Here is a 26,195-nt window from a genome sequence, read left to right on the forward strand (position 1 = left end):
TGTACATACATAAACTTAATGCTTCCAATTTTAACATTTTTGTCTTTGTCCATTGCGGTATTTCTGATTAGAGTACTTTGTGTCTGGTTATTGAAATACTTGATGGATTTTTTTGTCTTCTCATTCCATTGTTCATTACAGTTGCACTTTTAAGAAGAAAAGCTATTAAGCACAAAACATATCTCATATCTTCTATTGAATTGAATGTGAACCTTTTATCAAAAAAATTCAAATAGGCTTTGATACCAACAACTCAATCTGTATGATAATTTACAATAAGGGAATGAGAATATAGGCTGGTATCAATTTTTCATTGCTTTTCAGCAAATGAATGTGTACTTATTCACAAATACTTTGTATAAGAAGAAATAAAAAAAGAATTTCTTTTTAATGAGTCTTTCCAAGGTATCCAGAAAATATTCTTTTGTGTCTCCAAACTGAAACAAACAAACAATAAAGAATGCTTTTGTCACATTCAGATTATAGGGGCCAGAATTTACTGGTAAGACAAGATGTTGTTCACAGAAAGATAAGTCTTCTGGTAATTAAACAGAGTAGTCAAATATCTAAAACAAATTTTAGAAAATCAGTCTCAGCCCTAGGGAAACTGGCATCTGAAATAGACCTTAAAATAGGTACAAAATGATTGTGTTTTGCTAATTCATTTTCTATTCAATTTTAGATTTAACAAATCTAGTATCTAAGGGAGTTTTCACTTGACTTTTGTTTATCACTTAATGTTTTCCACATAAAAATATGTATAAATAGGTATATAACAGACAGTAGATAGATGTTTGGCTGCTTCATATTCTGCACAGTCTTGTTATTTCCCATTGTCTTTAATCTGCAAAAAGCCCGATTGCAACCTCTGGTGGATGAATCAATTATGGTACAAGAAAGAAAAAAACCCTAATGTCTTTATAGGAACTACAAAGAATATCTTTTACTAGGCATATATAACAAATCAAAACACTATAATCACTGATGCAAATTGGAGATTATTTTTCCTGAAATTTAGAGGCAAATACTCTATTCCTTTTTTAATCACTTTATGAAAATATAAATTAAATACAAGAACAACAAAGTCAAACAAATTAATTCAACTCCCTGGGTTAATCTACTTTTGACTTTTCACCTAGCTATGACTAGGATGGGTACAAGTGCTCTGTTATTTTAGATGTTTTGCCAAGAAGTTTATTCATAAAAGAAAATAATTTGTAGGTTGGTAAACCAATTAAGTGACAGCTAATCTAATTACAAGTTTTCTCTGGGGTGTAAAATGCAACTTTGTCAAGGTAGAGAATTTGTGAGCTACATGTTTTTGGTTCTTTTCTTCGTTTCTGAATATTCAATATGTGATGTGATATTACCTGATATAAGTCATCAGAGTTAAAATATATTAGTGTAGATAACAGATATTTATTGACATGGAAGCCTGTTTAAACAGATTATGCACTCATATGAAAGTAGAACTAGAAGCAGCTATTCACTACATACCAAATAATGATTAGTAGTATTCTTTTGTGGCTAAATTTAGATCAAAGTTCCCTGACTCTTAGACTGTCATGTTTTTCAACAACATTAACATTTTGCATCACAATTGAGCTTTTGTTTATATAAAATGAAATTCCTATAATGAAAATTCAAACATGGAGACATTTTAATGTCACCCTCTTAACAGTTAATTTTTAAAATATAATTGTGAACTTTTGAATTAAAATCAATATAAAATTACTGTGCAATCTTCTCCCCATTGTGGCACACATACTTCAGTCCTGTGGTTCCGATTTAATGAGGTGCTGCAGATCAAATATAGGAGACTTTGAACAATCCAAAGGAGTCTGATTTTATCTGCCTTATTGGTCAAGTCTTCAAAGTCATGACTTCATTTCATTGTTCTAAGTCTTGCTTGTCTCCTTCCCTCCTTTCTTTTTTACTCCCTTCCTCCCTTCCTTCTTTCCTTCCTTTATTTTATATTCTAACACTCTAAGATATGTCCACATCTTACATAGGTAACATCACAGTATGATAGGTAATGTCCTTCTCGGTGAACACACAAAAACTGATACATGTTACTGTAATGACATCTTATGGTCCATAAATATGATGAGCAGATATCACAGAATATATTGTATTTAGAAAGAATTCACTAGTTAGATTATTCCTAATATTCCAACAGCTAGCACCTGATGCTCTTTATCCCTCCTGAGTTACAATCAACCCATCCATGCTACTCTCTAAAATTTCTAAACTGATTTTCCTGTCCCATATTTTTCTTTCAGTCAGTGTTCCACATTGCATATTGAAGACAAGAAACTGTAACCCTGAGGGGCAAAAGGAACAGAGCATATCTGCTAGATCATGAGAGCACAGCACTCTGTGGTTTGTGGAGCATGAACTGTGAGCTACTCAAGTGCATTTTTAATAGTGCAACATGCAGAATTGTCTAGGACACACTTAGGAAGTATTTCATTATATGAATGTCTTTTCTCCATGTATTTTAAACTTGAAAAATCTCCACCCAGTCAGAAAAAAAAAAAAACAAAAAACTTTTCTTATGTATAAATGTAATATTCTGTCAGGTTTTGGACAGCAAAATTTATGCTTGAGACCTTTGTGTTATTTTATTTGAGCTTCTGCACATTCATCCAGCAAAGCATCAATTCCACAGCCTTAGGCACTAGCTTGTCTTTCTTGCCACTGCCATCATTGTGGAAAAAAAATGAAAAAAGTTATGTAAGTCATGTCGCCCTATGCCTGTTGTGTGTTCAGAACTCAGGGGGATGGAAAAAAGGACCTGCTTGGATTAATTTTTCCAGAAATTCAAACATCTGCAGAAATGACAAGAGTGCATTCCATATAGTATGTTTTTTATTCATTTGCTGGAAGAGGCAAGGAATTAAAATTGGCAAGCCAATTTATACCTTTTTTTTTTTCAACCTTTCTGTCTTTGTGTTCCGGGGAGATGGCAGCCCTTTCCATTTAGCACCTCTCAGGATCCCTTGGGTTTGTCATTGTCACCCCAGTGAGTTTCCACTGCCCTAAAATGTCTGGTCTTGATAGCTTAAGCATCAGGTACTCTATCTCAAAGGGAATATACATATATGTTAGCATGTGTTTACAAACCCAACATAAATGCTTAATATTGCCGGTTTGACTGTAACCAGCATATGACCAAACAACCTATAGCTAGTCCTAAGCACAAAGCAAGCAAAAACTATTGAATTTTATGTAGAGACTCTGTGTTACATTTATTCTAGAATAAGCAGTATTTAAAAAATGCATTTTAATCTTTCAACTTCTGAGAAAGGTCATGATCATTATACATTTTTCTTGAACTGTTTAATTCATTGTTCCCATTTACACAGCCGCCTTAATTATCATGCAGAAATAAAATGATAGGAAAAATTTATGGAGGGAGGCTGTCTTCAAAATATTCATTAGTGCAGAGACAGCAATATTCATTATCATCATAAAAATTGCAGAGTTTTTTTTTAGTTGAACTTATGTTCAAACAGCTTACTTATAGTTCTAAAATATAGTTTCAACAGGACACTAATATAGGCAAGGGATACAGCAAGGAAAAAAGGGAAAAAAGAAATTACTTATAAACTACTTTTTTTTTTCATCTATACTTATATTTGATCCTCAAATTTGGGTGAAAATGCATTTCAATTCTCAAGGTATGCATATCAATAACAAAGAATAAATAACCAATGTTATTCTATTCATGTTTAAAGTTAGCTTGTTTCATGCCTTTGTTCACACAGAACTGGGGTGAAAAAAAAAAAGCAAAACCAAAGCCAGTTCCTAAACCAATCAAACGTTTTACTCCCACCTTGTGGCAGTGTGGTTGCATGGCTAGTTTTTCAACTTAGGTTGAAAATGATTTATTTTTATATTGTCTTAATCACTTGATGAAAATAAGATAGATTAGGAGGGTGATTTGTGATTCACCAAATGCAGAGGTCTATGATGCAGGGATTTTGCAGCAAGCAAATCATCAAAGAGATACATAAACATTGCTGCAGAATTAACCTGCTGTCTAACTTGGACATGGAATTTGAAGAAATTCTGTAGCTTCCTCTCTTTAACTAGTTACACTAAGTAGCTTTGAATAACAAAATTACCTTTGGCTGGCAAGTTAGAAAAAGAAATCTGAGGGTGGTTTTTTTTTGTTGTTTTTCCTTAGACTCGTCCTTATTTCAAACCTCTCCACCTCAAACTGTAAGTCAACATTTCACCTGTCAGATTCTACTCACTCAAATTGATTTTAGTAACTCCCTAATTGAGTTTAACATCCAACTTTATTAGAAAGGAAACTCAGCTAGAATGAAATAGAGGCCTCTTAGTTGCAGGACAAAGCAAGCTTGGATCCAGGAACCCTTTTTCTTGTACACAGCAGAGAGGCTTCTTCAAAGGCACCTCTGAGTCCTGCCCCTTTGTATTTCAACACTGCCTAGAAATTTTTGGAGATAACCAGTTTTATATTTTCGAAAGGTTCTCCTCACCAAAAGCTGTACTAGCATCAGTGCAATTAAACTTATTATTAATAGGCTGGCGGTTGGGTTTGCCTTTACATTAAAATTTACCAAATTGAGTTCAGGTGCATCAGTTAAATGTGTGTTATTTCTCAACAAATATGGGAAAATATGAGTGAGGAGTTAACCTAATTTGTGAAACAAAATATAATTGATTTGAAATTTGCTTTCCCCTTTTTAAAGGGAACAAGTGACAAAGAAACAAATCTATTTGAATTCCCTTTTTAAATTTGGGAGGTATAAAATTATTCAGATATACTTTCTTATTCCTCAAGTTTTTGAGAAGCTCGGCTCATGAAAGTGTTGCGACAGGAGTACATTTCAGACCTCAGGGTATCCAGATTACATAAAACAGAACTTTACTTTTTATTTAGAGGTTTGCATTTTTTGGTTTCTAAAAAAGAAGTGTTAGACATGAGGTTCTTTTCCTCCCCACTACCTAAATAATTATGTTATTCACTATCTAATTTATGTTATTAAATTGCAAAAAGACCCAATGCATTCTCATAACCATGATTATCTTCACATTCTTTTATTTAAATACAATTTTAGGCATTTAAAAATACTTGAGAAGAAACTCCTTTCAAGTTCATACGTGATGATGTTAATTTCAAAAGGACAGTCACATAGTTGTTCAACATTTCAAGTCAAAGATGCCTGGGGTCCAAATAGGTATCCAAACATTTCCAGTATGTATTCTATTTCACATTATACTAACTCGGACAGTGCTCCTCTACTATTCTGAGAACAGTAGAGCTTTCCTGTTAACTACTTTTAGAGACAGATGACAAAGGTATACTTCCTATTTTCTTTCTTAACACTCTTTTATTTTGTTTGTGGGAAGGATGATTCTTTTCTGTGCAAAACTGTTACTTTGAATTACGTCCAAATCAGCTCCGTATGTCTCCTGACCCTCTACACTTGCACCCTTATCTTAATGTTTCATCTGGGAGAATGTGAGTATTGTTTATTGATGTTGAATTCCTAACTGACTGCATGTTAAACCAGTGCCTTTAGGATGTAAACTGTAGTGCAAATGAAGTCAGAACCCTTTATCATCCTTTGGCCCAAGTCATTAGTTTTCTTACAAGAGGTATTTGCAAGGATGCTTTCCCATCTTGAGTTTTTTTTTCTTTTTCAAACCATGAATGTTTTTCTTTCATTATGATAGTTTTTGTTTTGTTTTGCACTTACTACATTGTTCATTTAAAGTTAGATTCTAGATTTCTTCACAGAAGTAGGGATTTTTTTTCTTTGCTTTGACACAAAATGCCTCAATTAGATAGACAAATGCTAAAGTTGCTGCTATGTGAAGTGTCTTTCATCTCTTAAAACCCAGTAATAAAATAATCTCTGACTTAGACTTAGCATACTCCAATTGGGAAGAATATGTTCCATACTTCTGATAGAGCAGGTAGTTCAAGGCCAGGCACGGTGGCACATTCCTATAGTCTCAGTGGCTCAGGAGACTGAGGCAGGAGGGTCTTGAGTTCAAAGCCAGGCTCAGCAAAAGTGAAGCCCTAAGCAAGTCAGTGAGACCCTGTCTCCAAATAAAATACAAAAAAAGGGCTAGGGATGTGGCTCAGAGTTCAAGTGCCCCTGAGTTCAATCCCTGGTACCCGCCACCACCACCACCTAAAAAAAAAAAAAGAAAGAAAAAGAAGAAGAAGGAGGAGGAGGAGGAGGAGGAGGAGGAGGAGGAGGAGAAGGAGAAGAAGGAGGAGAAGGAGAAGAAGGAGGAGAAGAAGAAGGAGTAAGCAGGGAGTTCATACTCAAAGAATCAGGGATGGGGTGGAGCATGGTGACATACTCTAATCCCAGCTACTCAAGAATCTGAGGCAAGAAGATTGGAAGGTAAGGCCAGCCTGGGCAATTTAGTGAGACTCTGTCTCAAATAAAAACAATATTTCTTTCTTATTTTAAATTATTTTTTTGTAGTTGTAGATGGACAGAATGCCTTTATTGTATTTGTTTTTGTGTTTATGTGGTGCTGGGGATTGAACCCAGTGCTTTATGCATGCTAGGTAAGTGCTATACCACTTAGCTACAACCCCAGCCCCTAAAAACAATATTTCTAAAAGGGGCTGGAGATATTAGCTTTCCTCTAAGGAAAGCCTTGGATAAAAATGGGATTTATTTTCCTACCAGCAGGAACCAAAAGAGATCAGTTCTCTAACTTTACCAACACTGAGTAATAGGTATTTATTATTATCGTTAAAGTTTGTTAGGGTAAAATGTTATACAGTTGAAAATTTTAAAGATGTTCTAAATACAAGTTTGTTGTGTGTACATTAGTAAATGTAGAGAACATCAGAAAAACACTACTTTCAAATTGCAACGTTAACTTCATCTTTCAGAACCTACTTCATTGAAAATCTAGTCATTATATTCTGTTAATTATCTGTCTTATTTGAAATATATGACTTCTTTCTCTGTCCTTTGAGGTACTTATTAAATGCTTAGAGAAAAAAAAATACATTAGCCCTTTCCCACTTTCTTTAGGTGCAGTGATAAAACAACAACAGGTAGTTATAAAATTAGAGTACTTGAAATTTACAAATAAATTAAAATTTATCAAAAATTGATTGTTTTAAAATGTAAAATTAAGCCACTGAGCAAGATCAGCTACTTTTCTACTATTATAGGGAAGAAGTTTGTTCTCTCTCCAAGACCACAGTGCTCTCTCTTAGTTTCCCCACATTGATTTGTAACACAAATTGTTTCAGTTTCTTCTGATTCAATTCCTCTTTAACCATCAGTTGTCAAAACTTCTAAAAGCATTCTTATGAAAATAGAAAAGGGAAATATGCTACTGTCTTGATATTTGTAAAGCTTGGGACTCTTAAAAGTGGTGGTCCAGAGCAGGAACACATCCAGTCCAGGTCTGAGGATGGCCCCTGTTTTGAGAGTGGCTCTCAATTAGTAAACCAAATTGAGAGATGGGTTATTAGTACACAGACTCAACCATATTAATCATCTACTTATTTTTAAAATTATTTTAGTGTCTTATTTTCTTTATTTAGGACACCTTTAAAATATATGATTTAAATGAAATTTATTTTTAACTGATAAGTAAAAACATTAAAATTTGTACATATTAGTAGGGTAATGTGATGTTTCAATACATATATACAATGTGTAATTGTGTGTATTAGACATTAATCAAGTCTTTATAGTGAAAACTTTCAAAATCCTTTCTTCTAACTTATTCCAGTTAGAACCTTGTTGATTCAACAATATAGCTTCTGTCCTCTTTAGATGAATTTTCTATTTTCTAAACTGAGTTGAGTCACAGCAAAGGTCTGAAGCTCTGTGGTATTACACAACAGTAGGTAAAATTTTATCAGGCTCTGCATCTTTCTGGGATCCATTCTCTGACAGAATTGAATAGGGGCAGGTTTACTCCATGCTTTTATAACATACTGAAATTCAAGAATAACACACACACACACACACACACACACACACAGGCAGGTATATCCTCTCTAGCCAATGTAGCTCTATTCTTAAATTTGAGAGCTAGAGTGTTGCTATGTTAAAAATCCTTCAGATTTGCCATAATTTTAGTTTCTTCAATTTCTATTGAGCACATTTTCAAATGATATATCTAAAAGCCTCACTTTACTTTTTGTTTAATAGGAATAATTATTTCCAGTAAGTAATTGATATGGTCTTCGGATTATATATAGTTATATGTTTTCTAGTCTCAACACTATTTAAAAATATATTTTATTTATTATTATTTTGATTTTCTAAGTAAAATGTGAGAAGTAACAATTGTGGTTATGCATGCAATTTTGAAGATACAAGAAACAAAGCATCATCCCTGTCCCAAGTTGTTAGGATAGCTGGAATTTGCAGGAGAAATTGAAGCCATTGCAAAAAATGAGAAGGTTATAATGAAGGTGTGTGCTGGTTTGTTAGTGTGCCTCTGGAGAGGAGCAAGCAAATAGGATTGTTGGACAAAAGGTCATGATGTTGTGGTTTAGGTGAAGTGACATTCCTCTGTTTCTAAGGAGAACTCTTTCAACTATTTTGTTTGACATAGTTTTGACCAAAAGCTGTCTTTCAAAAAGAAAACGATGAACATCAGAATTCATCACTTTTAGAGAGAGAGAGAGGGAGAGAGAGAGAAGTATCAAATTATCTGAATCTTGTGAACTTCCTCAATAGAATGGTCCAGCTGTTTTTAAATCTGTAGCATTTACAAAGCATTTTATTAGAAAAAATACAGAAATAAAAAGTTTTTCAATTACTGCAATTCAAAACTTTGCCTTCACAAGCCAAGTGGAGTAAAGCTTTAAGGAAAATGTGTGTCTAGATAATTTGATCAAGGGAGAAATCCTGGGTCTGATGACTCTACTGTCAATGCATGCAACTTTGACCCACTGAAGACCAGAACTGCCTGTATTATCTCAGACTGAAACAGAACACTGTGGGAGATCTGAAAAGGCAATTGAAACCACAGTGGGGAAACTTGTTATTGGATTTTTTTTCAAATCTCCTGTCCTGTGACATACTAGTATCTGAGAAGGTCAACCTTGTTGAGGAGTGGATACTTTAATAACAAGTATCTCTTCATAACAAACTTCACTTGATACTGTAATTGACTTCACATCTGTGAGATTTTTATTACTGTGGATTTTCATCAGCACTTCACCCAATATCCTAACTTGCCACTGAATAATGCCTGGTGAGCATCATGAACCTGAGATTACAAAGTAGGCTATGGGGTGGATAGCTTCTGTTATTGAACCATTGCCAATATATAAATATGATGAAAAATTTTATAAGGTGCTTATATTTGACCCTCGAAATACTCTTCTGTTGATATCATTTTGCTACTGTCAAAAAATTCCTCTTCCCTCCCAGGCATCTTCATGAGTGATTGTGAACTCCCACAGAACCAACTGACTGCAATTCTGTAAAACTTTGTGTTAAAAAAACTGTCATCTATTTTCACTTTAAGCTGGTTTTGATCAATTTTCTTCACATTATTGTTTTAAAAATACACATAAACTAAAAATTAAAATCTCCTTTTATAGATGAGATTAGAAAAACTAACAGAATTTGGGAAGCTGAGTTACAACGTCATGCTTTTTTTTTTTTAATATGTTGTTCCTCTTATTCAGATGCCTCACACAACTCAGGAGAATGAGAATACTGCTTAAAAAGTTACCAGAGAAACTCAACCAAGCCAGGGAGCAAATTGTCATGACAGGATTTTGTCCAATAGTCTATTAAATAGCTAGTCTATTAAATGCATGTGGTTAAATGCATTTTCTCTGGTAAGACTAATAGAAGGAAGCATAGTACTGTTGGTGCTAAGGTAACTTGGCAAACCAAGTTAGGGCAGGCAAGACTTTGGTGCCAGCTGGTACAAGATTTTTTAAGGTAAAAGTCCTAAAAGTTGGCTTTGATTGGCAGTGCAGTATTAAAATAAACTAGCAGGGGAAATCAGAAAAGCAATTTAGAATACAATAGGGCAATGAAGAAAACAAAACCCAATAGTTTCTCTTTAAATGACTCCACAAAAATTCAGGTAACATGTCTTCTGTTAATATCTATGATGTTTTCTACAAGTTTGTATTTATATAGAAAAGGTGAATATTACTATTCCTCTTTACTGTAAAACTTGGCCCCTGTGAAAATCTGAATATGTATCAATGACAACAACTTATACTACCCAAAGGGAACACCAGAAGGAAAAAAGAGATAGCCATTTATTAGGTACCTACTATGTGCTTCAGAGATCAATTATTCAAATCTTTCCACCTCTTTATGACATGGTCATTGTCTTTTGTAGACTAAAAAAATCATTCAGATGTAAATGATTTTTCAGGGGCTACACCAACATTTGATTGCAATTCAGTTTGACACCAAATTTCATATTTTTTCATCGTGTCTCCCTCTCTGACATTGTAGGTAATAAATACTTCTGACTGAACAAGGCCCACAATTTAATTAATATTGTAGGTGGACTAATTGATTTTGGTCAGTGAATGCTTAATGATAGTTTTACTTCATCCCTTGATGATTCTAGTTGTAGTTAACGAGTCAAGAATGTGCTGACTATTCTGAAACACTGAAGAGTATTCATGTAAATCGAATTGATAAGGGAGTGCTATTTCTATGAAGTATACATATTTTATGTAATTGCATTATCATTATGATCTCAATTCTTTGTTAATGTCATTCTAATATTATATTCTATGTCCTAAAGAAAAGGCACTACATGTAGCATAATATATATTGAAGAAGTAAGGGAATCTGATAATTCCTACTAAACTTTCTAAGTTCAAAAATGATGGAAATAATATTAATATTATTATTTAAATAATGTATTTTAATCTACCATGAATTAACTCCCGGTATAAATCTATTTTACAAACTACTGTAAATCTTATGATGTTGATTATTTCAAATAGGCTGTAACTTTCCCCTAAAAATATCTCTACATACCATATTTACCTTTTGCAAGAAACTATGTTCTCCTACATCCTTGCCTTTCTCTTGATCTCACCTTCTTCCTTTTCTTATCTTGGCTGCCTGAATTTTTTTCTCTTATTACTATGACTGAGTCTTCTCAGATCTTTCATTTTACTTTGATTTCTAAAATATTTGGAGTCTCCTGTTTTTTTTTCTTTTCCAGCTAATCTTATATATAATACTCTCACCCACCTTGTTTTATTGCTTTTGTTTATTCAAAATATATAAAATCATCCAACCCATTTATTTTCTGCTTATGTGTTTGTTGTTACTTGAACTTAAATAAATTAGCTTCATCTTTGTTGAGACTTTTTTTGATAATGAAGACATTTTATCAGATGAGTACAAGTTTTTCTTTGTTATGAATTTACATTCAAAATTTCTCTTATTTCACTGCTTTCTAGAGAGAGGCTGATTTATCATTTGATTTTTGCTTTGACCCAAATGTTATATAAAACGTTGGTTTTAATTTTCAGTCAGTAAAGATTTCTGTGTCTACCTTCATTATGCATTTCTAATTGTATTTGATTATATTCAGAGAATAGAGCTATAAAGTCTTAACTTAAAATGATAAAAGTCGTCTTTATTGCCATTTTTTTGTAAATGCTTCCATAAAAATGTAGCAAGAAAGATATTTTTAACCAAGAATGAATTTATAACCATTAAACAGACTGTTAATTGAATTATTCAATTGGCTATTGAGAAGCAGTGCATTTTTACATTATGATTAAATTTTCACTAATGTTGTTTGGTGCATACTTGGTGTTCACTTCTTTTTAACATATAATTGTATGTTAGATAAGAGAAACTCTTTGCTGCCTGCCCAAAAGCCAGAATGTCCTTTATTTCCTTCTTTATTTTCCAAGAAACACACAGATTTTCTCAGCTATCTAGCAGATATACTTTGACATTGGGGAACTTGGGGTTGGTGCTAGATCTTAACGGTTTCCTGATGTACTTTTGGTCTTTAAGTTGCAAGTGTATGGCTGGTGCAAGAGAAAGGCCCAAGTTACAGGCCCTCTTTGTTCCTGCGATAATAAATCCGTATTTAATCATGAGCCCACTTTCAGATGACAGGGATTTCTTTTTCACTTGAATTTTTCATAGATATGTTTCTAGTGCCTAACAGACTAGCACAAAGTAGATTTTCAGTAAATAGTTGTTGAACAAATTAATAAATATCAGGCATGCTGTTAAAGAAAAGATGTGTGTGTTCTTTTTATCACATTTAAATTTCAATTCCATCTAATCTAAGGTCAATGTTACTGCTACTGCTTATTACTGTTTACATTATCAAAAAGAAGTCTTAACAAACAATTTCATTGGTGATTCTTTGTCAATATATTTATCTTTGTTTTTTAAATCACTTTGTTTTATGTCTTTTACTTAAATCTGAGTGGATTTTAAATTTAACCCAATAGTTTCCAGCTTTTAATTGGAGATTTCAACTCATTCTCATTTAGTTTAAGAGAATACCTTATTTCTTCTTAATGTGTTTTTTGTTTGTTTCTTTTTATTCCTTTTTATTTTACCAGTTTGATCAAGATACTTCCTGTCAATCAAGGGAATGACTATGGTTTATCATTCTAATAATGGTTATCTACCCTTACCTGATAAATAAATAATAATAAATAATAAATTATATATCTCTATTAACACATCAAAATACATCAACTAGTTTCCCTTCTAAGATGTTTGCTCCATTTTCTTTTCCCCAAATAAGAAAAGTCTTTAGAATATGTTCTCATTCCCAATTTCTTCTCATTACTCTGTCTATGAGATATACAAAGCATATTATTGTTCCCTACATCCTTGAGATAGCTTAGTACAATTAATATTTATTATTATTGGAATTTCCCTTGAAATATGTTCTATAAAAATCCTTATATAATGTGATAGTCTTATAGATTTAGATATAGCTATATTGTTTACTGATGTTGTCTCTGATTTTCTTCTGTACCTGAAAGTCTCTGTATAATTTATATCTATCTATATATATATATATATATATATATATATATATATATATATATATATTTGGTTAGAATCCCTTATCAATAATGTTTTCTAGTTGAGATATCCAAGTATTCTTTGTATCTTTTCATATATATATATATATATATATATATATATATATATACTGACAAATGAATATCTCTACTACATATGTTTTTTCTCTTAATAGTCTAAAATTGCTCCACTTTCCATCTTCCATATTTGCTAACTTCTTTTCTGATTAATTTTTATTTGTAGGAAACCTGCTCTGGTAATAAATACACACAAAGGTATATGTGTACATGCACATATTATGTATACACATTGTGTTAGCCTTCTATAACTATGACAGAATATCTAAGCAAAAACAACTTAAAAGAGGAAAAAGTTTTTTGGTGGATCAGGTTGCAAAGGTTTCAGTCCATCGTCGCTTGGCTCTTTTGTGTCTTGGCCTGTGGTAAGGTGGAATATCATGGCAGGGAGCCTGTGGTGGGTCACAGAGAGCTTGCTTTTATAACAGAGACCTCCCTAAACTGCTGTGAATCCATCAATGGATTCATCCTAAAACCCCACCTCTAAAGGGACCAAGCCTTCAATACAGGAGTTTGGAGGGACATTTCAGACCCAAAACATAACACACATGGACAGTATTCAGTCACACAATGCTCACATACCATAATTATATTTGAAAATGACAAGACACATATGTAATCCATATAACTTAGATATTCATTCTCTTTTTAACCTGTAAATTCAATTTTTAGAGAGATTATTATAGTTGTTATGCAGGGCTTTCTCTTTTCTCTATTACTTGATTACTTTTTTTTTTTCATCAGATAGTAAGTTTTCTCATTTCCACTCTAAGTTAAGTTTAATTATATTTTTATTTGGGATTTGAGCAACTTTTTATAGATAATTCAGTCAAAAACTTCATAGAGATGGTTCAGCAGAGAGTTTTCATTTCTCATATTTATCTATTATGTGTTTCAGTTTGAAAATCATGGTCTTTAGACCCAGGATATCATTTTTGTATGTTGAATTGAAAGTCATTTATATTCTCTAATAAATAGTAATTAGAGCATATAATGAAATGAATTGCAAAGTGTTCACCTACACATTGCTTTTATTGCTAATTTAAATTATACTTTTTAGTTATCCTTCTTTTAACATTTTAGACTCACCTAAAACAAGTAGTAAATGATCAAATGAACTACTTGGAAAAAAAAAGTTGAAATTTAATGGGAATTTGGAGGAAATATGACTGGCAGTCTCAAAAAAAGAGGAATAAGTAGAAGAAAATCATTTATGGTAATCAAAAGATATTGTTTCCAGAGGAATCAAGGGAACTCTTTAGAATATATTTTCTGTAATTTATTTTAAATAATTCTGAAAAAGATATTCTGTTAGTAATCAGACATGACAGTAAAATAATATCAGGAAAAATAAATGAAACAAAGTTAAAATTGTATCTATTCTTAAAGATATATGTCAAAATAGGAGAATGTCAAGTTTAGGGTATTTAGAAATTGAATTTGCTATATCACAGTGGCAGGGGTGTCTAGTTTAGTTTTCTTTTGACACTGGTGAACTCCATGAAGTTATACAAGTCACCAAGACCATGTGTAGAAAGAGAAAAATAAGGAAAAAGAAACATGTATGTTAATATTCTTTGCAATTTAATACTTGGATAAGACAAAAAACAGTTGGAGCTTGACATAATGAGACAGAATGAAGTTAGAAGGACTTCATTTCCTTATGTACAAAATCTCTTATGTACAAATCAAGGCATAATTAAAATCAGGTAACTTTTTTTTTCCAAGGTTACCCTAGGGAGATCCCAGGGGGTAAGATCTGAAGGGGCATTGGTCAGGGAAGAAAACTGCATTTTGCAGAGACAAGAGGAAACCCTAATTTGATTTTGTGTAGCGAGTCTAAATCAAGCTTACATCCATGATATTCTCAGAATACATAATGTCCATTGCTTTTCTAGCTCCTCTTAACCTAAGACTAATACTTAGCTGCATATTAGTATTGTATCTCCTGCTCTATCCATCAACATCACTGTCTGGAGGGAATCTGAAAGATTTGGAATGCTTTCATTTTGGTGATTGAGGGGAAGTGACCATATCAGACAGAGCTTGTAGCTCATGTGCTCTTCCTCTGTCCCTTCCTATTGCTCAGGGCAGTTGGCTTTGTATAGCGTAAAGCACAGAGTTAACAATTATTAACTATACTAATTGATGAGGAAATAGTTTGGACAAAGTCTCATACAGAGTTCCAAAGGAAAAAAAAATGTAAGACATGATTTTCCTGTCAAAGTCAACCTTTACGGAGTTACAAATATGTAAACTGCTCCTCTAGATGCCAGTACTTACAAGAGGGTCATTATTTTATTTATCTCCAAGAAAAAAAATAACTATATTGATACTTGGAGTATCTTAAAATGTGACTTCATGAATCAAGAAGCTGCCATCACCCAGATTTTAAACTTGGTTTTGATAATAGCTCTTCCCTGTTTTTCATGCTTTCAGTTTTTACCCTCTCCAACTTAATCCATACATGGCTACAAGATCAATCTTTCTGAAGTATAGCTCTGAGGATGCTGGTACTATCTACAAAATACTTCTGTGTTTCCTTATCAACATGCAAAACAAAGTACAAAATTCGTATAAGTCTTCACTATGTTGTTTTTATGTTTTCAGATGATGGTGGGGTTTGGATGAAACCCTTGGTGATCAGTCCTGGCCATTCCTTCTAAACAGAAACTGAATGATATTTCTAATGCCTATGCTGAGAGCATCCATACTATCAATAGGGTCTACTTTCTTTCAGCTCTTCCTTTTTATGTATATTTATAAAATCCTACTGATATATATTGTGCCTCTTCATTCTATAAATGCTGCCTTCATGCATCATTATTGTCTCCTTCAGGTTGTTCTGTATTTGTGCCATATCTCACCATTTTCTTTAAATTCTATGAGGGCAAGGTCAATGTCTGATTACATTTTTCCCCATTCAAAAAACTTAATGTGAGAGAAGCTTGACAAATACTTCATGATGAACACATGAGAGTATTCAGCCTGTAAACATTATGCTATCATATTTTATCATTTGTCAACAAAAAAATGTGCCAAATTCAACAAAAATGTTCCCGAGGCTTTAACATAATGTCTAATTTACAAGGTACCCAAAATATTTTAAATGAATTAATGAATAAGTGAATGAAAATATGAATATTGATTGCTTTTTTGTTTGTTACTTATGCTTCCTTTCATGTTGCTTCTTTACTGACAAGCCCAGCTTTTCATTTTCTAAGTGTTAAACTATAGCAGGGAAAACAGCAATTGGTTCCTTACATGTCAGCCTTTGTTCTGGTCTTAGTACAAATTTAAGTTTAATGGGATTCTGATCACCAGTAAACAAATTAAAAATTCACCCTCAATTTTTCAATTTCATTTACTCATACTGGTTTGGTTGAGTTTAGAATCAACAAACTACCTCATTTCTACAGAGAGACAGACATGTAACATGTAACAGTCTCAGAATTTATTTTAGATTCAAAGGGAGGTTCCAGAGGAAGAAAAACATATTTTCTGGGTTTGAATCAATATTAAATAGGGTTTTGATGATAGGGTAGCTTCCTTGTCAAGTAGTTAATAACATTTATTTATTTATTTTTGCACAGAAGCATAAGGATCATTTTAAAAAGAAAGCTTCTATGAATTTAGGGAAATACATATTCTTTATTCATTTTTTTAAATGTTGTTCCTTAAAAACCCGTTTCCTAGACACTAAATAACATGTACACTGTTTATAGATGACAGCATTATCAAACACTAGCATTATAAAAATCATTTCTTATGAACCATTTTCTTCAGAAATACAATCATATTTTCCAATGTTCTGACTGCCATGGAATAATATACTTCCAAGCATTTTCTGTGTTACTGAAAAAGGTCATTATGCCACAGCCTTTATTTTTCTTACTTAAACATAATGAACATGGAAAATTTTTGAATCTAAATGACCAAGAATAAAACGTTGTAATACCATTTCTTTGGAGTTTGAATAAAGATTGCTTTAAATAGAAACATATATATATATATATATATATATATATATATATATATATATATATATATGAAAGGTATTTCGTGAAACTCATTTATATTGCCAATAGGAAGTAACAGTAGCCTTTCTCCCTGGTCTGTTCAGATGCAGGGAAAATGCACATCCTATCTCCTATGTATGACAGACCTGATTCATGTTCTTCATCATGTCAGCACAATAGAATGGTGGTGATGATGACAGCTGGGATGAAACAAGGATTCTGTCTCGTGCTCTGCATTTTTCATGCAATATCTCATTTAACCTTCAAAACAGGCCTACAATTGGGCAGTAATGTTTTCCCACATAATTGTAAGAAATGGAGGCTTAGAGAATATAAGTAACTTGCCACAGGCCTCATATCTACTAAACTAGATAGTCAGGATTAAAATCCAGTTGAGTTTGTCCTCACAGCCTGGACTCTGTGTTAGGAGACATATTGTGAATGCCTAATCCTTAGGTCTCATGACTTTATTTTTTTTTTAAATTGAAGTGATTATGAAAATTTGTATAACAGAAATGGGTTTTTTTGAAGACTAGACAAATAATTCAAGAGAAAGGGATGAAATAACAAATTACCCATTGAACCAAATACTGACAGTGGCAACATCATACTAAACAATAAAAATTATATAAATGAAATAATTTGATTGAATGATCAATTTACCTTTTGCCATTTTATCATCCCCAAGGATCAATTCTCAAAATAGAATTCTGTTTAAAATAAGTATGGCTTTCTGGTGGCAATATTTGAAACTTCTAAAATAATTTATTAAAGCCCTTGATCTGCAATAAACAACAACAACAATGACAAACAAACATTTTAGAGCGATCAGTTTTCCATTATCACTTGAGTTGATAAAGGAATAATACCTTATTTCAAATCGAGATTAGAGGGTAAGTGAACCAGCAAAAGACAATTAAGTTGGAGCTACACTTGCTTTCTCAAGTACTCAGCAATATGAATGCTGGCATAATGCTGTTTTTATTCATCAGGCGCACAGATAAATCAACTTTAATGTCAATAAAGTCAGTAATGATAGATTTCATCACTAAAATATAACTAAGCAATAATGACCAGGAAGAAAGTAAGTAGCTCACAGCAGCAGAAGTGATTTCTTTTTTCATCCTAGGTGAAGTCAAGGGTAACTGAAAAGACTGGCCTTTCCCCCTTTATTATTAACTGCAAATCATTCCTGTCATGTTAGAAAGCAGATTGTTTTCTTCAAGTGTTATTCACCATTATGTTTGGATCACATAAGCTGACCTTATTCCAGGCAACTTAAATTCCATTTCCAATTAGCAAGAATGCTTACAGTGGAGATGAAGCCTGTGGGCCTATTAAGTCTTTCTTACCACATTGGTTTGAGAAGAAGTTCATAATCTCTATTACTCTGAGCTAGTGTTACCCTGTGACCAAATTTCTCCTTTGTTTTCATTGTTGTTTTTTCTTTGTCAGCAAAAAGTGACGGCATAATGGATAATTTTGAGGCTTTTAAATTTCTGCTCTTCATGAGCTGAAAAAAATAATCCCATAACAAAGGTAGAGAAAGGACAAGGTAGGTTAGAGAATTTATTTATACAATTAAAAAATAATAATAATGCTACAGCCACATGTGGGAATTAACTAAAACCACCACTTGAGCAAAGATGCTATAAATTGTACAATTTGTTCAAACTGCCTGCCTTAAAACAATGTGCTACTATTTTATGTATGCCTGTTTAATTCTTAGGAGTTCAGTCCTTAGTAAAGGACCATTGTGGCCCTGCCTCACTATTTTTGGCTCACATACAACTAATATTTGAGCCACTAATAATACACTTAGTTTAGTGAGTCCGCCCATCTGTCCCATGCACCTGCCTATACTGGGGACAGCTCTTATTAAAGCAACAGCTTTTCATCTGACTTTACCATTGTCATTGCGATATTCCCTAATGAGAAGATAAATCATTCTCATTTTCACAATATTATAAGTGATCTTTAATTTGTAAAAAAAAAAGAAAATTCAGTTTTAAATGGAACACAATCTCAAATCAAAATTAATAGACCAATTATTTTCCCAATTAATGGCTTTAAATCATCAGATTCTGCCGTGATGCCATTGTGTACTTCACTAGAACAAAAGTAAACCAAATACTAGATGTAATGTTTTTTTGAAATTTTTCATTGTGCTAGCTTGAGTTTACTGACGCACCTTAATCCTTCTGTCCAAATGTGACTTATAGTTTCTTCATTTTTTATCTTAGATCTTTTCATAAATTATGAAGAAATCATTGTTGTAAAATAAAGAGTATTTTTCCACACAACTACAAATTAGGTAAAGTTTAAAGTTGGTTGGTAGTATATAATCGGAAATTTTTATATTAGATAGAAATCCGTGTTCACTAGAAATAAAACTGTTCTCAATATTTTATTAATGTTTATGAACTTGAATGTACTAACTAGAAATTATATAAGTTAGAGTCCTCAAAGTTTTGCATATGTCATCAGAGTGTCACAGGGATCTAAATATGATAGACTATGTTAACATTCTATGTATCACTATTTTATAACATTTTACATATTGCTCTACTATATATTTTACTACACATATTCATTTTAGCTTCTTATATGATTTGTATTAATGCAATTAATGTAATATCTAAACTTCAGTATAGTGCTACTATTAAGCTGTTGTGGTAAAGATGAGAATTCAATCATTATTTCAAAAGAAATATGCATAAGTCTGTTCTACAAAGATCATAACTGCATTTTTTCAAATAGTAAATGAACTAGCAAACTCATCTTCTTTCCAGATTACATTGCTTTAATATTTTTTATTGCTGCTTAGAAAAATCCATACACAGATTACCCCAAAATAGATATGAAAAGTCAATAAATTCAGTTATTAGATGATGACATTAGGGTTTTTTATTATGATCATCTAGCAAATTCACATAGAAAGTGATATATTCTTTACAAAAGATAGTTTTAAGAAACTTCCCCTACAGTTCCATAACTAGTATAATAAACTACTAACAGCAATTTACCAAATATGTAACAAATCCAGAAAAAATAAAACCATATGAAGTTTTAGGAGAAGAAAGCGGATTTTGGAAGGGAGTGCGCATTTTGAAAAGGGACTAATAGGAAGTAAGCTTCAAATTCATGGCTTTATCCTGAGGGTCAAAACCATTGCAGCATGGTGTAGAGTACTGAATAAAACTCAGACAGCCAACCCTATATATTTCAGGTGGAAAAAATCAGAACAGAGATTAGGGCAACTGGAATAGCTAGTATAAGAAGAAGGTACAATGTGAAAAAATAAAGATCAAGAGAATAAATTAAAAAAACCCAAATGATGTATAGGAACTCTTCCTAAATTCTAGTTGTGATTTGTGTGAAATTTAAGTAGACTCAAGCTGGGTTAATATAAGGCAAGAATGAGAGAGCTGAGATTTGAACAGCTGCCCAGCAAAGGAATGACAGGCTATAAACTGAATCCAAGAAAGTCAATAACCTAGTAAAATCAAAACATCTACATTCTTTGGGGGAATAGAAAAATCAAAGCCCCCACACATGAACTCCTGATATATCAAAAATATGAATCAAAAGTACTTAACATACAAAGACTAGAATAATATAACAAATTTTCAGGGGAAAAGACAGTCCATGAAAGCTAGACTTACAATGACTCAGTCAAATACTTTGAAGCGACTGTCATAACTATGCTGTGTGACCATGCATTAAATGGCTTATGTTAGAGAAGAAAGCTCTGTAAAATTACCTGAAATTCCATCTGAGGAAAGAAAAATAAAAAAAAATCCAAAGCTAATAGAAGATAGAAAATGCTAAAGAGCAGAAATCAATGCAATAAAAAATCAAACTATAGAAAAAAATAGCAAAGAATAAAATGAGCAATATGAAAATTGCAAAAAAATAGGGAAGGGTGATAATGATAACAACAGCAAAGAAGTCAAACAAAACAATTAGAAGTACAATTAAAACTACATCTATCAATAATTGTGTTAAATATCAATGAATTGAATACATCCATATAAAGAAAATATTTTTTCCATTCCCTGTCAAGTTCATCCACTTTATTTTGTATTAAATAGTATAATTTTTATTATAAATTTCCATTGATTTTTGTTTGTATTTTTTTCTTTCCTAGAATCTTTTAATTTTTTTTCATTTGGATTATGTTTCCCTTAAATAGTTTAGCTAGTCATCTATCATTTTTTTAGAACAAAAAACTTATTTTTTAAATCCTTAAATTTTTTCTGTTTTAATGCTTCACCAACCTGATCCTCAAAATTACCACATTAACATATGGAGTTTATGTTTTTCATATGTTGTTTTTCATAATAATGTGTGAACTATATGCACAGTTTTTATACATAAAACATTGTCAAATACCAATATTTTGTGGTGTATTGTTTTACATTACAAGAATACTGGTGATCAAAGTCAATGATAGATACAGTCTTGTATATTCTTTTGCATGGTGCAATATTTCATGATGTGAACGTGTCATGATTTATTTAACAATTTTTTCCTGAATCAAATATATTACAAAAAATAAGATTATGAGCACTAAGGCTTTGGGTCTATCCCTTCATTTCAATATTTTTTACTCCCTTGTTGTAAGTATTTTTTTGTTAACTCTGTAGTACTGCATTTTGTTTTTTACTTTAATGTAACTTTTCCTGTCTTCTAATAAGAAAATCCAAATTATTGGTATTTGGTTTAATTACATATGATGTATTTATTACTTCCATCTTACTATATGTTTAATATCTTTTTAGTATTGTTTTAACCTTCCTTTATTTGACTGGTTTAGTAAAATTCTATTTGTTCTATACCCCTTAATTTTTTGAGATCCTTTAGTTTTATGTACTTTCTATTTTATTGTACACATTTCTTTATCATTATACAAATTATATGCATTATATTCTCACAATTCTTTGACTTACAATAAGTCCTATTCCCAGGAAAAACTTAACACATCAATTGAATTCTTGACCTCATGGGGATGAAGGGCAGTAGTGGCCTTCCTAGGGCCTCTGTCAACTTTTGCCCACATTTCCAAAGATTTTCTGAAGGCCAAACTACTTCTCAGAGTTTTTAGCTTTCTGATCTTCCCCCTGTTCTCTCAGATACTCATCTTTAGCCACTGAACCAGTGCTCCAGAGAGGTAGTACCACACTAGTGCCACAATCTGGACTCAAAACCAATTTAACATCTTACTTTCCCACGGCAGTGTTAAGCCAGATTATCTTTTTAGAAGTAGGTAGGAGGGGGCAAAAATTTGTTTATCCTCCTTCCCAGAGCTCAGTTATCCTAAACACACACACACACACACATGTGCATGCATACATAAAGGTAGTGTTTTGGCTATACATGATAAACACATATCTATCTATCTATATCTATCTATCTATATCTATCTATATCTATCTATCTATCTATATATATATAAATTTGACCTAGATGACTTTTAATTGATAAGAAATTGAAGATAATCCACTTTGCATAAGCTGACAAATTAATATATCTTCTTATTGGTATTCAGGTTGATGTTACTGTGCAGAAATGCCTGGTTGCACAGTGGATATAACCCTATTTTATCATCATTAGCCTAATGTCAATCCTTATTAAGTGAATGACATTATGCATTCAGATATGTCTAAACCAATCAAAACTCTTCTCTTTAAGCTTACTATGGGTTTATTTTATAAAATGAAAGGTGTATTATTTACATCAGTAGCCTAAGAATAATTCTAAAGGCATAATTTTTGTACCTAGGTATAATATTTCATTATTCATCTGGATCAAGTGATTAGTTAAAATTAATTATTGGAAATAATAAGATTTATTGGAAATAGATTTATCATTGAGGAACATAGTCAATGTCGTTGTATCTAAAATAAAAGATTTGAATTTCATATTACATGCATTTGGAATAGGTAATCTATATGCCCTGACCCTATGTTTGGTAATAATTTATTTTAATTCTTTAAATTAAAATTATGTATAAATTTAAGCTTTGGGATAGTTTTAAAGCATCCCAACATCCCTATATTTTGTTAATATAGGGATGTTAGAAGTAGATGATAGAATTAGGAGTATGATTATATTTACACGTGTTTGCATAATAAATTGAAAGTATAGAAGTGGAATATTCAGTATTGCTTTTCTCTAGTTATGAAGAGAACTAGAAATGTTATCCTTTATTCAACGTTTATGTTAGTTCATGTTTGAAAGTTAATTAATTTTTAAATTTTTTATAAAACAGAAGAAAGCAAGTATGGCAATACCTAGAGTATACTAAAGAACATTCTCTCTAGTTTGTTCCATAGTAGTTGGAAAGATTAAGTAGCAAAGACAAGAAAAAATAAGGTATTAGAAACCCAGAAGTCAAGAAAAAGAAGTAAAACATCAATATTTACAAAACAGTAAATATTGCAATAAAAAATTATTAATGTTATAGAAATTTTAAATCTAAATAGAAGACCATATCCAGAGGAATAGAGAATTAGACCATCAGTAGATAGTTCTGGAAGTCACAGTGTACTAAAGAGACATGAGAGATATCTTTTTAAAAACTAGCACATATTCATTCATTCAAAAGGCACACGCGCGCACACACACACACACACACACACTTATGCCCTATAGCTAGGCCTTATGGGAAATTGAGGACAGCCTATGAAAATGAGAACAATTAAAAAGCAATCAGAACTTACTGATAAAAATGATAATTAGACTGAAGTGTATTTCTCATTAGGAAAGTAAAATTTAGAAGACAGTTGTATAATATCTTTAAAGTTGAAAATCATTCCAGACTCTTGTAATAAAAGAATAAATTACATCAGACTAAACTTCCCTCCAATAACAATGGTAAATTCTGGACAAAATATTTTAAAACAACTCTGCTCAAAGGCATTGCAGAAGAACTAAACACTGGCAGACGCTGGAGCTCATTTGTGACCTCTGAGAGATGAAAATAGCCTTGGGAGAGAGCTTTATTTATATAGTCCAAAGGATGCTCTTCAGGCTATGTAGAGTGGGGAAGATAAACTCAAATGGAAAATTCCAGTTTATTTAAGCTTGAGTCATCAGAGGAAAGAATTGGGACTGCCAGATGTCTAGAAAATTGTCAGAAAAGGAGAGAGTTCAGGGACCGAGGCCTAACACTGGCTACAAACTTCCCTCAAATTCTTGACCTGTTCTTAAAATATAAATGCATGGGACCCTTAAAGAGGAACAACTGAAGGCAATTGAATGTAAACAACAACCAAAAAAAGGCTGAAAAGCAAAGCAGAATGTCAATTCCAACTTTACCCTAAAAACAATAACTTTGTGTCAGTATTTAGACTTAGATTTAGCTTATTCCCTAGAATCAGAAAATTAGCTTTCAGATTATGTTAACTAGGAAGGATTCTTTCAATAGATAAGAAACATGATTTTGGAAGCATAAATGCCTATGTCATTCTTAGTCATATATTATTTAATAAATATAAAATCTCATAATAGTCTAGCATATAATCACAAGCCCTAACCCAATTTTAACCTAGTTATAAACTGTAGGCTGCCTATATATAATCCCTGATAGTGGCCTTTTTGTCTCCTTCTTCTGCAAATAAATACCTCTAGCTTCCCTTCATATTTCTGTACAAAATTCTGCCACATGAAAATCTTATGAATTCCTTCCATATGAACCTCCAAATGAGATCTTCCCATTTCTTCAATGTAAATGTCTGTATAATTTGAGGATTTTCATATCTAATTGTCTTTTCCTTATAAGTTTCTATTGTTGTGCAGTATTTGTTTCCATACTTATATGGTAACATGTTTTAGTAGTGAATGCATAAGATTTAGTTTGCCACAAATGAATAGCTATCAGTTGTGCTTCAGGAAGAAGGAAAAACTGGGGGAAAGGATTACATTGAAAGCAGGCATGGTATGCCTAACAAAGAGCAAAGTCTTTTTTCTTCCTTGCTGTTACTATGATGACTGTATTAGTCCATTTTTCATCACTATAATGAAGTATGAAATGGATAATATCAGCTCCTGGTTCTGAAGGTCCATGGTGAAGGGGCTGCATCTGGTGTTAGCCTCATTGCTGGCAGAATCCTGAGATGGTGCAGGGAATCATAGGCAAGAGACAGGGAACCTGAACTTGTGTGTGTGTGTGTGTGTGTGTGTGCCTCCTGGTCTCTCTCTCTCTCTCTCTCTCTCTCTCTCTCTCTCTCTCTCATAAAGCCCTCAGAATTCGATCATGTCTCCTTCCTAATTATGCTTTCTAATCAAAATCGCCTGCCAAACCCTCCCTCTAAACACCATAGTTGGATTAAATTTTCCCTCTCTTACTACCTCACAATGAGGATCAAATCTCTATACATGAATTCTTAGGGATGTAACTCAAACCATATTCCAATGATAGCAATGACACTGTCTCTTATTCTTAGCTATAACATAAGGAAAACGTTTGCATGTAGAAAAAAAAAACATAAAAACTTGGGGAATAACTATTTAATTTGGTTGCAATCATTGATTTTTACCTGTTATATTATTCTGTATTTACATCACATTTAAATACTTGCCTAAGATGGAAAAAAAAAACTTAAAGTTGATTATGGATGTGAACATATGAACAGAACTGTATGTTAAATAAAGGGCAAATAAAATAATTAAGGATAACTCAAATAACTATGAAGACATCTAGACAATATGCACTCAGGCTAAGTAGAAAACAAATATTGACAAATATTATGCTCTAATTCATAAACAGTTTTGTCTCACCCTCTTTAACAGTGATATAAAATAGCAACTGTACAACTACATTTTTTATATTACAGAAATGGTGAATGAATAAATACATTGTGTGTAAAGAGTACCTGCTCTCTACTGTTGAAGCAGACAAATTCAAATGTAATAATGAGTAAGGATTGAAAGAACATGACCATGTTGAACTGGAATTGGAGATACCAGTATGTATTCCAAGGATCTGAGAAGGATATAAGAGGATCAAAAAGCAACAATATCCAGTAGCAATGAGTACACATAGCCCAAATACA

Source organism: Marmota flaviventris, chromosome 2 (genome assembly GCF_047511675.1).
Source record: "Marmota flaviventris isolate mMarFla1 chromosome 2, mMarFla1.hap1, whole genome shotgun sequence".
Taxonomy (NCBI): Eukaryota; Metazoa; Chordata; class Mammalia; order Rodentia; family Sciuridae; genus Marmota; species Marmota flaviventris.